Raw genomic sequence first — 15,207 nt, 5'->3', positions numbered from 1 at the left:
AAGAAAAACACTGGCATCAAGTGTCAGGAGGAAACTGGTGTAGCACCAATGGGATGCAAAGCAATATTCACACAAATTTAACCAGTGCAAGAACGTCTTCCTCACTTTGTTTCACTTCTTAAACTTACTAAACTTTTTATTTTTAGTTCTGCAGTTTCACCTGTTAGTGAAAAATTTTTTTTTTAAACTTGCTGTGACAGCAGCTGGGAATAATTAGTATTTATGGGTTTTGTTTTTTTGTATTTTTAAGAAAAAGAGCAACAGTTGTGTGTATAGTGTATAAATATAATATCATTTCATTCAGTGTTTGCATTGTTAACAACACCTTTCTCTATGAGATGTGCCTCAGGTGTGCTAATTCACTTTAGCCATCACTGTGAAAACAAGGTGTGTAACAGGACTCTGTGCCTGCAGGCTATGGCTAAATACTGGATGTTGTTTTTAGGTGACGGCAGTTACAAAGACAGACATTAACCCTAATAGAGCCTTTTGTTAGTGTGACTGAGGCAATCATTGTGATGTTGCACCATCTTGTTCTTGGTTAATTTGGATTGGCTCACACATGACCAGTGGAGGACAGGTTCCCTGAAGGCAGCTCTGAACTGTATAACATTTGACAGGAGTGGAATTTTTTTAAGACCATGCATTAACGCTCGGCGATTATTTTACCCTTTGAAAACAGACTTTAGACAGGCCCAGTTTTACTGAGGCGTTGCCCTAGTGACGCTGTTGAAACCATGAGATTAAGAGAAGAATTGTACAAAACAATTTAAATAGATTTTTAACTGCAGTGCAGCACACCCATATCTCTAATTTTACAGCTCAGAAATTGTTTTAAAAAATGCTCAATTTTTGGTGAATTAAATTCTTGGATTTTATTTGGCTCTTACTTTGCACCAATTAGCATGTATATGTATCTCTCCCATACGGTCTATGGATATGGCCCAGGCTAGCTAGCAGTTGATAACACAGAACTCATCTCATCTGTCATTCAAATATAGTTAGTCTGGCTCCCAGAAACCAACATTACCCTCTGGTTCTAACTGACATTTTAATGTCCTGATGTCTATGCCATTGTAATAATGTAGTCAAAATAAAGCAGCCACACATATACACATGTTCTATACTGTGCTACAAGATTTTCATTTGTAAAAAATTAGCAAATAATAAAAATTATTAGTTCAGAGAGCAGTGAAAAAAACCCCTGTAGGTTTTATTAATCGCTGAATGTGCCCAGAACAGTGAGACCTGATCTAGAAGACAAATTGAGTTGTAAAAATCTGTCTGATGCCTGTTCTCCTCCTTGAACTGTAAAGGCCAAGGGCTTGTTGTTTCTATTGAGACCTAAGTTGCTGGTTCTCAGCCACTGACCTGCCCTCATTTTATTTATTTATTTATTTTTGAGCAAGACGGTCAGACAAATCCAAGTCAGCTTCTGGTGAACAAGCCAAAACAGGCACCCAGTAAGAGAGAGAAACGTAGAGCTGGGGAAAAGAAGTTTGAGCTTTGTTTCACAAGTGGAGCCAGAAGTTGGTGATTTGTGTGAGGGGTGCCCCCTGCTTGTGCTTCCTGGCACATCTCTGGTGAAGAGGATGATGAAGCTTACTTTTTCTTTACTTATTATATTTTGTGCGGTTCTGCAAAGCTAATGTACAGTGATTAAGTCTTTTTGGATAATGTATCACATTCTACATGAAAGAAGTCTTGGTGTTTCTTCTGTAAGGACTAATGCCCAGGACATTAGAGAAAATACATGCACAAACACTAAAAGAACCAGCACCAAGCAGAAGCTCCAGAGGCTGCATGAAGCCTCTCCCCACCCCCTCCCAGGATGGTGCTGCTGGATGTGGGGGTTATAAGGGCTGAGCAGGACCTTCCATCACCCAGACAGCTGCATTGTTTGCTGGGCTGCAGGGACAACTACCGACAGGTACACGGCTGGGACGATTCACACGCCTCAGCTTCTTGATTTACCGTCCGTCTGTCCCCTTTGGGCGTGCTGGCATGTGGGGTTACTACACCCTGGGCTTCATATAGCCAAAACTGTGTGGATGTCCCAAAAGCAATCAATGTGCCAGAGACATGGAGGATAAAATAATCACAGTGACAACTTTAGATTTGCTTACACAGAAAGATTGTACCATGGATTTACTGCTTAAAAATGTGATTTATTCACATTTATTTATTCAGATAGAAGCCTTTGTGTATCTTAACTGCATTGTGGTTTCTGAGTGTTTGCACAAACACACATTTAGTGGATCTCTGACATCACAAGTGTTTTGCTTCTGCTGTGTCATTGCAAACAGTTTAGAACTCAGCATCTAAGATTATATCTAAAAGCACATACCATGGAATAGCCGTAGGATTGTGAGTCAACTATTTTTATTATAGCATTCATTATCATTCTTAATATGCAGTTAAGCGTGTCGTGCACAGAGCACTGAGGGACTTTTGTTTTGGCACAGTCTTATGCAACACAGTCCCACTGGAGACTGGAAAATAGTTAGGACATTTGGAATATTAAGTTGTGTTCCCCTTTTTATTTTTGCTCACCTGAATATGATCTTTTATCAGATCCGTCTCATATCTACTTATTCACCGTTTAACAGTTTTCCACTGTTAAGGATATAACAGTAACACGAGTGACCACATGATTTATTAATAGAATTGTATGATTGAGTTTCAAAAAGATCATATGTGTTAAAATGCAATCGTTGCCAGTTTAGAGTTGTTTGCCAGGATTTACATGTCCCACTGAACCCCTCACAAACAAACACTAAACAAACTTCCTATTAAAATACTAAAGTTACAAACTATCGTGAACAAACATCCATTTTCATGCCGTGAGACCCGGCTGTCTTATCTCATGAATCAAACCCGGCCACAGGGACTTTTGACCTGGAGTCGTTTTCAGTCTTCACATCTGCTCTGAACTCTGGTAACATGTTTGTTTTAAAACTGAACAAATCTTTGCTCCCCCATGACCCCCATAAGAAGACTCCAGACATGCTAAACATCCTGCCAAGCAGCAGGAAGAGCCCCACATCCATCCCTTCTTTTTAGTTTGCATCTTGAATCCTCGGTTTGATCTCTCACTAAAGACAATGGCAGGTATTCGATGTCAACAAAGGCTACTTCGAGTCTCATGACTCAGGGGAGGAAGAAGGAAAAGCACTTTTGCATTATGAAGTCCCAGATCAGGACTACTCTGAAGTGGAGAGCGGAGTGGGTTCATATCTTTGAGGAAGTACTCAATGATAATAATAATAATAATAATACCCTGAAAGGCCAGAGCAGGCCAGGAATAATTTTCAGGAAAAAGGCTCCTGTTGTGCTTTGATAGAAAGAGGCGGGGAGAAAGATGGGGGGGAGAAAGCAGAGGAGTAGGAGCGGTGGGGGTGCGCGATTCAGACAGGAAATTCCACTAGAAAAAGTTGGCCCGAGTCCTAACTACACAGCACCGTGCCAACGGCTATACACAAACGCTCATGTGCTTGCATACACACTCACATTCACAATTACACACACAGACACTGATTTGTTCTGCAGTTCGGTCTCCGTAAGCAGACGTCCAGAAAGTGACTGAGACAAACGTGCCGCTCGGAGCTTCAACAGAACTGCCCTTTTCAAACACACACACTGCAGCAAGTGCTATGCTCAAGGTTAATAAAAAAGTGTGTGTTTAGCCTAATCCGGGAATCCTGCAGTACACACACAACATGAAACCTGCAGGTTTAATTTGCAAGACTTCGCTTCCTCTAGGGCAGTACATGGGCGAGTGATGGCGACAGAAGGATTAGAGGCTTACAGGAGAGCACGAAAACCACTGCCATGTTTGAAAGGAAGTCTTAACAGGGTGGCTCTTTACTTTTAACTACCCTCAGGGAAGGTAAAATGATACCTTTTTTATTGATAGGGGGATTCTGGGCAGAAGGTAAGTGGATTAGGCCAGTGGTCTCCGTAATGACACAAGATGGTTTGAGCGGAAATTCATTAGTCCCTGTGAACTCCTGCTAAGTCTGTAGATGTTATGGTGTACACACCAAAACGCTCGCAGCCTGGAAGCACTGACACAATTGTTTTCCAGAGGTTTTGAATCATCAGTGTAACTATGTTATGGAACATCAGGATATTGGATATTTCAAACGAAATAATGTCCAGTACAGGTTAGATTTGTTGCTGGATCCTAATACTTCTGTACTGTAGACTAAAGTTTTTTTGGTTGGACAATTTAGTCAGTTTTGATTCTTGGGATCAGATAATATGCAGCATTTAAAAACTTCTGCTAATCGTATGGTTTGTTTGTAATCCCTAAAGCTGGTTATAAAAAAAAAGGAGGGATGTAATAATAGGTTGGTCAAATTACATTATCAGCTTTCAGCTCTGTTTGGGTCTCCAAGTCCTAAAAATATAGCAAGGCTTTTATAATAGGTTCCTGTTTGTTGAACTGAAACTGAACCGAATCAGGGAAACTGCAGTACTGACCAGAACTGCTCTACATATGAATCATGCGCATCCATCAGAAATCTCTAAAGTTGAAGCTGAAGGATCCTTAGGTAGACTTGACAAAAACGGTTGAGCTGGGTCCTAAACTTTGCTGATCAGGATAGTGACACAAGAAAAAGCTGGTGAGGCTCAGCGAAGAGCTGCTACAAACGGAGCCAACTGAGGTGGTGCAGCATCTGAGCAGGATGATTCCTAGATGGCTCCCAGGAATTTCAATGGTACTGGGAGGAGGCCTGAAGCATACTGGGCGATTATATCTCTCAGCTGCTTGGTAATACCTCAGTGTCCATCCCACCAGAAGAAGAACTGGAGGAAGGGTCTGAGGAGAGAGATGTGTAGGTACGGTGTTGATACTGTTGCCCCCATGACCCAAACCAAGATAAACAATAGACAGTTGGATAATTGTTTATATTAAAATTTCTGTAAATAGGCTGACATCTATTGATATTTTTTTTTTTTTATGATGTACTGTGTGCATGTCAGTGAGTGATTAAAATCTTAACAAGTCTGTTGCTGATCCTGTGTTTATGTCTCATTGCCATGACACCCCCACCCCCACATATGCTGAATCTACTCGCCCAGACCTCTGCTGCCTCCGATCCTGTCCCGGCGTGTTTACAGATCCCTCTCAGGCCCAGCTGGCTCCTCTCTGCCGTGATTAGTCTCTGTCAGTTCAGCACGTCTGCTTCGGCCAATCACTCCTCAGTCTTAGCTTTAACCCCACGAACCCACCACCAGTATGATCCATCACCTGGGCTACAAGGTGCTGCACCGCCTCCCCTAATTGTTCTAAAGACTGAGCTCTACCAAGACCTTACCTCACCTGGGTTGCCATTAGCTACTGAGCTAATATCTCTCTTTGGTGTAAAAGAGGTGCTGAGGGGAAACAGGAGCAATTTTGTCTGTTTTAGCTCCAGACTTTTTCCAAATTTCCATTTTTAGCTTTTTTTCTAAAGAACACTGGCTACATTTTTGGCTCTCCACCCACTGAGACTTATAATGGAATAAAAACACAAATATGATATGCACCACTAAGCCTGAATCATGAGATTTAGCAGGATTTGGTGTATCCTGTGCTAACATTCAGGTAGCCTACAGCAGGCCTCTCTCTGAAGACTGATGGGGTGTCGGGATAATCAGCTTCCTGTACAGACTTCTGATTTATTGCCTGGTCACTTTAGAGCACAGGTGTGAGGCAGATCAGGTAATTAACACACTGGGTTTGTCACCGTTCTGTAGGTCAGGAGGATGTAAGGAAAAACCGGAAGGCCCCCTGTAAATGTGTTTAACATCCAATGGAGTGATACTTGACATAATGAGGTGTCGCGACCACATTTTCTGCTTTTCCTACTTATCAAAAACTGGGTTTATGCACGACCTCTGTCCGGTCCAAACAGTGTTAGCAAGCACCAATCAAGCCAAGTAACCTCAAATGGCAAGAGCTGGCAGGAAAGCTTTGTCTGTCTCCCATGAGCCCTTTAACCTCTCATACACAGCTGATGAAGAGGCTGCCAGTTCACACAAAGAGCGTCCTCAGCGGTTCTATGACAGCATCCTTTACCCAAAAGCAGCCATCCGACCCCCCTGAATTACAAACTGGGCTTTTTTTCTTTAAAGGAAAGAAGGGGAAAGACAGAGGAAGTGCCCAAAATGGCATACAATGTGTGGGAGAAGGAGGCAGCGGACATCAATCTAAAGCTGTCCCAGCTGGGGTTCACCCCGAGGTGAGGTGTCCCCCATGGGTAAGCTGCTCCCCAGGTCCCGGGAGGAGGCTGGGGAGTATCTCTTGGACGGGCCTGGTCTCCATCAGATTGCCTGTCTTTGGTCTTCCAGAAGGATACACACTTCCCCTTACTGAAGACATAGGCTTAGAAAGGCCAGAGGTAAATTGTTTCAGAGGAAAAATAATTTATGTTTAGAATAATTTACACTGCTGAAAATGTTTATATCCATCAGCGTGGAAGTTATATTAAATAAACGACTGATGTCCATTAGTTTCATTGAGACATTAATAGCAGCAAAGTTTACAACAACTCTAAAAGCAGGTGGGCCATTTCAGCCTCGACTGCAGGACACAGCCAACATCCTTCCACTTTGCTTAAATGCATGTTTGCATTAGAAAGCTACACAGTATAAAGAATTCATTGTACTGTACTTATTTGTTAGGGTTAAGTTTTGTTTTAGTCACATGTTTAAATAGACAAATTTCATGAAGCCGTAAGGCGTTTTCCTTCAAATTAAGTCTCACAGATGTTCCAAAGAGGCAGGATGTTAACTTAAACCCTCAGTACCTAACCTTAGATGAGTTGCTGGTGGATGCTAAAGGGTTTAAACAAAAAGATTTTGAAGAGCTCAAAAGCAACAGCTGACTGCTGGTGGTTCATAACACAGGGATGAGCATCTTAAGTGCTAGCCCCTGCACTCTCAGGTCAGCTATCCTGATAAGATAAAACATTAAGACTGCGCTGTTTATATACACACAGACAAGCCGGATCTCACAAACCCCTCTCTTGTCTGGCCTCTTTCTTCGGGGCAGGATTCAGTGTGGAAACTCTGTGAATTGGTTTTAAAGCACTAACAAGAAACAGCTGTGAAAGAGGTCAGAGGGCCTCCAACTAAACGGATCGGCTCGCAGGTGATCCACAGTCTGATAATGCTGCCCTTCTCATCCTCTTTTTGTGATGCGGCTCTTGTTTCAGTCTTACATAAAAATGTAGCAGACAGAGTTTAGCAGATTATTCATTGTATTTCTCAAAAAGTGTAACCGGATAGGCTTATGAGCGAAGTATAACCACTCAGAATCAAATGAACAATCATCAGGTCAGCAGTGAACCCTGCTAGGGTTAGGGGTTTATGCCTATTGGGAACCTCTAAATTAAAAAGCTGTTACAAGGAAAATTGAAATGCTAAAATATTAGACATCTTCTACTTTCTGAATATTTGCCCAGTTAACATGTGGCTACAACAAAACCCAACCCCATCCCCAGAATGAGCCACTGGTTACCTGCCTTTGTATGACAAGGGGCCTGCAGGTGCCTCCTCATTCCTCAGGCACTGTTAGAGATCTGATGTGTGTGTGTGTGTGTTTTGTTTCCTTAAGCATTTCTTTGTGCAAACCATTCTCCATGTGCAAACACTTTTGGATTTTAGAAGTGCACAAGAGGCATTACACTATCAGTGTTAGATATCAATCAGTGGTTCAGATCTCCTCCCCATAGTGAAAGTGATCAAACAGCGTAACAGTGCTTGACGTCTCTCCAGTTGTTCTTCAGCCTAAAGGCCAGTTTACTTGGCCTTAATGCAAGTATGGAAGCCAAATAAACAAGAATCCCTATGAGTAACACATGTCCCTTTCATCAGGGCCTCGCTGCCAACGGGGTCGAACCATTTACAAAGGAAAGAGGAGGAGGTTGATGCGTGTTACACTACAAGTCTGTCTTCAGTAGATTATACACGGGCAAATGTGAAGGGCATGAAGCCGAGCGGTGGAAAGCTTCAATCAGAGAGGAAAAAGCGAACATAGAAAGCAATCCTCCCATGGGGGAAATGACACTTGAGTTTGTGTACATATCAAAGAAAGTTTGCGTTGTTTCTGCAGAGCGCTACTTGAGCATTTTCGATTGTGTCGCTGTTTGTGTGTGTGCGCGCACGTGACTGCGGTTTGTGACAATTGACAGGCGAGCAGATGAAAGCTCCAGAGACGGGAGCGAGTGGCTAGGACATTACTCAGCAACAACAAACAACAGCCCTCAAGATAAGGCGTCATTTGTCACCGGAGCTGCAATGACAGCAGCGTGCATTGTGTGATAAAATTAGCTAACACGATACTTCCCTTGTGTGACACTCTGAGAGTTGAGTCACGGTGGGGTGAGCCTGCAGGGGAATCTCCTTTATCTGACAAACACCTTTATGGATACAGACAGGAAGGGCTCTCAATCATGAGGAAGTGGCTCTAGAGTTTTGTAACTTTTACATACTAGGAGCTTTCCTTTGGAATGGGAAGTATCAATTCTATTTCAGTCTAAATTATTTTGATGGAACAATAATAATAATGATAATGATAATAAATGATGAAATGTAACAAACAGGAAGATAAATTGACCACTTATTTTGTGCCGTTTAAAGATTTTTTTGCATGTGTAAAAAATGTTTTTCACACTTCCTTGTTTATATTAACACTGAGAATCTGCCCAGTTTAACCACAGACCTCCACTGAGCCGCCTGACCCGAGCGACCAGCCTTCAGCTGATGCCTTGCTCAAACCCACTTCAGTACCAGCTGCTGAATGAGGACTTACTTTGCAACAGATTTTCCCAGAACTCAAATATGAAAATAGGGGATAATCCTGTTAATTTGTATTTCTACAAAAAATACGTCATAAGAAAAGCAACGGCCACACCCGAAGCCCAGCTGCAACTGCCAATAGGACTGCACACCGAGGCCTTTGCGCGCTATTTTTGGAGCACAGCCAACTGTGACTCCATCGCTAAATTCTGCTCACACACTCCTCAAAGCAATCTTAACAGCATAGTAAACATGTCAGGGGGTCAAAGCGGGCTGTACACGTGTCTTCAGCTCACCTCCTTTAAACACAACGCCATGGTGGCAAAGAGAAATATTGATTCAAGGCAGGCTGGACAAACATCACGCATGGGTCTGAAACACTTTTGCACCACCTGAACTTATAACTTGACAGAACTTTAATATGACACAGACTGTATCATAAAATACTATATAGATCTGTATATATAAAATGTCATAAAATGTCCTATTTTTGACTCTATATGATGTCATCGAAAGAGGAACTTCTTAATATGGTCATCTCAGGCTAAGAATACCACTGATTTGCTGTTCAAGCCTTCAGATTACTTTCAGAACACGAGTGGCTTAAAGGGAAAGTAGATTTAAAGAGGGATATCTAGTTTGCACCATCTAGGAAAAAGGAATTGACTTCTAAATTGATCCACCAGATTCCTATTGGCATTCTTCACCCAGCATCTGGACTCCATTGTGGTTTCATTGACTCTACACTCGACATATGTAGCCTTACAGTGTTTCAGTGAATATGTCAAAACATGCAAATGTCAAAATAAAATAAGCATTTTCACAGTGAGTGGAAACTTCAAGGCTGCTTTGGTGGAGAACTGGTGACGACAGCCATACAATCAGCTAGTTGACAATGAAGAAAAAGCATGTGTGTTCTGAACTTTCTAAAGCCCTGATGTGTGTAACTTGAAACTACAAGAGATCCAGGCAGCAGAGCAGTGATTGCAGAAATTTGTCTCGTATAGGAAATTCATCTCAGAGTGACAGACCTTACATTCTGAGGATAAAGGACCAAATTAAAGAGCTACATTTAATTTAAAATTCTGTTTTAAACAATTTTTTTCTCTTAAAGGATCCCATGTCTATAACATATTTGTCATTTCTTTCAGCTCATGGTTGTGGTAAGAACTCGTCATCCAGTGTTAGCATAATGACTTCATTATGACATTAATCCCCGATGTCATACTCATCAGAATTTGTGCACAGAGCATGCGATCAGGACGGCTATAAAGTACACTTTTATGTATTCTTTTAGGACTCTTGCCAATATAAAAGATTGAGGATGGGCATTTGGAAGAATATGATGTCTTTTGGCTAATTTTCATTTTCTGTGTGTGCATTTTTTAACGTTGCTAATTTGGTGGAATGAACCTCATAAACAAGCACTTCACAATACTGACATATTTAAAATACAACGTTTTTAGATCTTGTTTAAGCTCTAAGACTGTCTCCACCACAAGCTCCTGAGAAAAATACCCAAACTTTACTTGTTCATCAACGAGCTGGTAACTTATAAAGTTAATAATGCCATGAAGTGGAGTGTCCAAGTTAACAGCTGTACACACACATTTCCAGGGATTCTCAGCAGTATGATTTGGGCATGTCGTGCCGTGGAAACCTGGCATTTTGCGCTGAATGTTGAGTGCCATACAACAAAATGCAGAAGTCTCCGTTCATGTATTTTTTCAAGCTAACAAGCTATCCTATGCCACTAAGCTGGGTGCACATTGCTAGTTTTATCATCAGTGCTACTGCAGACCTGATCATATCTCCAACTGTGTATTCACTTGGAGGCTGCAAACCATGCTCCATCTTTTTGCTTTATTAATAGTTAATAGTTTTCCTAGGTGATACTTTTACACTTACTAAGATCGTCAGTCTTTTAATGGTAGACACCCTATTACTATTGGTGATTCAAAGTCAGGACAACTTGGCCTCCGCTTCTTGAATTTTTGACACTTTTTGTTGTTTTTTCTTGAGAAGGAATACTTCATCCTGGGTGTACCATGTTGAAGCCTGACATCATTATTTGTGACACAGATGTTTGAAGTTGTGTCATCATATCGTAAAACTCTGTCATTTTTATACTGTAATTTAAAATCTCTACTGCATTGTTAAATTGCAAACCAAATGTTTTTGCATACAAACATTGGGTTAGCCATACTTGACTGGACTGTATGCGCACTCTGTCATTGAGCCCACATGTAGACTGAATCAGTGCTGGAGAGCTTCCATCAACATAGAAAATGAAACATTTGGAGAACAAATTTAAGAGTCTGGCAGTCAAATGTTTTTACTGAGAGCACAACGTGGTGATAACAGTGGCATTTCATCAGACCTTGATGTTTTGGAGGGCTAAAATAAGACGCCCTAATGTCTTAGTGATTGTGCAACTGACTAGCGACATAGTGAAACAATTACAGTGTGGACTCATGCCAAACTCCAGACCTAATGTAGGGCAAACTCTTGCATGCTTATCTTGACTCGATCCAAAAAGGGAGGGCCTGCTAAATTGTATTTACCGTCTGTTTCCAGATATGAATTCCATTTATCGTAATGAGAAAGTGTTATTTGATGCCTTTTTAAAGAATTTTCCAGAACGAGTTACTGAACAAAACAAATAGTAAATACAGATGGACCTATTTTATCAATCTTTTACTATTTAGTTTGGGTTTTCCTTCAGTAAACACGACTGGCGTCTTGAGCTGGAGATGGGTCTTTCTACAGTTTGATCACTGTGGCATTTGTTTTTCCGGGCCCTTGATTAGAAAGTATTTTTCCTTTGCTCTGCTTCAAAGCACTAATATAAAAGCACATTGAAGTTTTAACAATCCCTGCCTGGCTCTCGTAATGATCCACATGTGGCACAGTTGTGATGTTCAACAACCAACCCATGCTCTTTCTGTGGAGAAAAGGGTGCCACATGCTGCCACTGTATTATTCTTAATCTACTTTTATAGGCTCCACATTAAAGTTCACAACAAACACTGTGAGAAGTGACGCCATATGCTGAGGTTTGGGTGCTGGGGAATGAATCATGACTGCGGCAAAAAACCATAAAGACGATGGTGAATTTGGCAGCTCCACTAATATCCAGTGTTTTTCTTTCCAGTGCCTACTAGTTCACACCCCGGATTGTGTTTGGCCCAAATGTTGCCTATATTTGCAGTTTTTTGGACCACATTTGGTTTTTACTGCTAAGTCAGAGACTCACTGTTTCAACTCAGCCATACATCCACCTCATATGGGCCAAATGCCAGCTGTGTTGCTGGATTTGTGTAACAGAGAATTTTGGGGGCATATCTTGACCGTACAACTCTTCTCAGTGGTATAAGTAGCACAAATCTGTCTCCTGTCCATGTTCTCTCTAAACCCATTAATGTTTCTAGACTTGTATGTATGTCTCAGGTAGCTAGTTAGGTTTTTCTCTGTCATCTTCTCCCAGACTGGTAGCTAAAGGGTTAGTCTTACAGCAAACACTCACAGCTTTGCGGGGCATACAGTATTCATTATATCTAAAATCCATTCTGCTTTTTTCAGTGTGAGCCCGCACACCAGTGGCGCTGAGGCATGCATTCATTCCTGAGACGTACCGTGTCATGAAAAACACCACTGTCCTATTTCTGTCCATCTAGCATTAGTACCATTTGACACTCCAGCAGAGCTGTGAATTTTGTATATTCCCCCATGAATTGGTGATAGCTCTTCTTCTTGTGCGGTGTTGTGAGTCACACAGCAGACAAGAAGGAACATTTACTAGAGTTAGCATGAAGATAACTTTTCAGTACACAACACAGCCTGGTAAGAAAGACAGACTGTGCTTCAAGGTAATGTTCTGCAAAAAAAAAGCACAAGTCTCTGGGTATGTTATCTGAACTCAAACCCTGCTAATAACCTGAATGCACCTGACGAGTTGGTGGACTTTAAGAGGTTAGAATATACGTTCACTATATTTATTCTATCTAGTCTAAGGATGCTAAAGAGTACCAATTAAAATATGATAGAGCCTCAGCAAGCACCTATATGTGCTACTTTGGCAGTGAGACTGGGCTCATAGTTTTGATAACTAGTGGAACAAATAAACTTCGATTTTGACTGACCCAACAGGTCGTGGAACACATTTTATTTACACTGTCTGCCAAAGCTGGGGAGACCAAGCAATCCATAAGCTCAGTTTTTCTACCATACAAAGACTTTATTTTAAGCAAGCCCGCCACCGCAGGTCTTATTGAAACAGGGTTATGTTTCTATAGCGATCTCCCCCCCATCAGACCGCCACTTGTCAGCTACTATTAGGGCTAGCGGTTGCCTCTGCTTACATGTGGTACCCATCACCCCAGACCACGAGGTAGTGATCGGGTTCAACTGCTACAGCTCTAGGCCCCCAGGGACACTTGGTTCAGTGAGACCTCGGATCACCTCCGGTTATATGTGCCGTGTTATGACAGGCTAATAGTGCTAGTCACTATGTGGCAGCCGAATGAAAGAGAGAAAATTAGTTAGACAGTGGACGAGAAGGATGAAGGTTAATGTGCATGCAGATGTTGGTCTTCATAAAAAACAGAGTTTAGTGGTGCTTAAAGAAATGAACCTGTATGTGTTTAGAAATTTTGATATTAATAAGATTTTGAACATCAAGAATATCTTAAATGTCAGTGTTTGACATGTCATTGAGGATGTTCAGCGTGGTTTGAGTTGTTACTTTTATCTGTAACTTTTTGAAGGGAAATATTTTTCAGAGCATTTTTGGTGAACATGAGACTACAAAAACACCCAGCGAGGCCAACAAAAACCACTGTATGTAATAGGTATGAAACTTCTAGTGTGAAGAGTTGAGCTAATGTGCTCCATACTCTCTCACAAATTCTTTAAAATTACAGAAAATAATTCATAAATATTCAGGTTAGTATGGTAAGCTGCTCTGATATCCTGTCCTTATATGAGCGTGAGAGTCACCCAAAATAAAAGCTGTGTATTATTGTTTTTTCTCCATCTGCCCCGTGGAGAAGTTCAGGGGCAATTACACCGTCTCGATTACTGTGACAAACTGCCAAAGCTAAACTTTAACCAGTCAGGACAACACACACACACACACACACACACACACACACACATACACACACACACACACAATTTTCCACAAGACCCATTGAACAGAATCAGCAACAGCCTGGTACATTAATGCACACCTGCACAAACAGCTTCGCTGCTGGTGAATGAGCTAGTCAGCGTATCCTAACAAAGTCATAATTTACCTTGAAATATACTAAGAAAAGCTTTTACAAATGGGTTTAACATGGCCTGATTAGCAGCACTAGCTAGTAGCTTAAAAATCTCATCCACCAATCAGTAGCAGTAACAACCAGATCACAAACACTAGACTAAACTACATGTCAGGACTAAAATAACAATGTGGATTCATAATTGATTTTGCTAGTGAGGAGGCTAGCTAAGTATGCCAGCTTGGTGCTATGTCTGACATCTAGAAAGTCGTATATATCTTAACAGTAGGAAAATGTTAGCTGATGTTAATCAAAAGAAAGCCAGTGTTAATTAGTGAAACCCTTTTCCCAAACATGAATATGAATGATGTACTGGAAAAACTAGGGTCTGCATCAGCTGCGGGTTTTAGTCATGGAGGGAGCTTCATTTGGTTTCAGCGATCAAAACCTCAGTTTATATGAGAGGGATGGAAAAAGCCTGAAATCTGATTTCTTCATAAAGTCAGTGATTTCTTTTCTGACGAGTTTATGATCTCTTTTGAAGTCGTGTTGAAATAAACGGAAATTAAAACGCCAAAGCAGGGGATGAGCTAGCCTATAAGTGCACTTTTCAGCTAGCTAGCCTTCACAACTAATAGTTTAAAATCAACCCATCCTGAAACTCCAACTTCAACTGATGTACACAATTGATTAAGTCATGTTCTAATTATTTCAGCTCCAGTCTGTTGAGGTACTGTGATCCCTGCTGTCTTTCAGGGACTTTGGAACTTGTGTGAAAATGTGTTGAGATTAATCAGCTTCCATAAAAAGTTTGGACACTTGTCACTTCAACTTAAACCGCACTGAAAATATATGAAAACATAAACCATGTGCAGATTTTTTCAGACTAAATACACAACTTAATGACGTGTTGATGGATAGCTCTGCAGTATCCATATATTTTACCCTTCTTGGAACATTTATAGGTTAGGTCAATATTTGCTCACGTCTGTCATTACAGCTTAAGGTTCAAGCACCCAGTCTGGATGTTAATTGGCTTGCTTGTCATGTAATGGCTTTTGCATTCAATTTTCCAAAAGTTGGGATGATTTTATTAAGTGATTTCCAGTCTGTAAATGGTAAGGGACCCCATGGTTTTGGCAACCTGAACCAT

General features: G+C 41.2%; 1 protein-coding gene across 1 annotated transcript in view; it reads right to left on the bottom strand.

The window, feature by feature from the left end:
• Positions 1-15,207, bottom strand: part of gli2a (GLI family zinc finger 2a) — an 85,397-nt gene that overhangs the window by 39,429 nt on the left and 30,761 nt on the right. The window lies entirely within an intron of this gene.

Source organism: Haplochromis burtoni, unplaced genomic scaffold (assembly GCF_018398535.1).
Source record: "Haplochromis burtoni strain Fernald_Lab_line unplaced genomic scaffold, NCSU_Asbu1 Contig_20, whole genome shotgun sequence".
NCBI lineage: Eukaryota > Metazoa > Chordata > Actinopteri > Cichliformes > Cichlidae > Haplochromis > Haplochromis burtoni.
The sequence above is the reverse complement of the archived record's forward strand: the minus strand, read 5'-3'. Positions and strand labels throughout refer to the sequence as shown.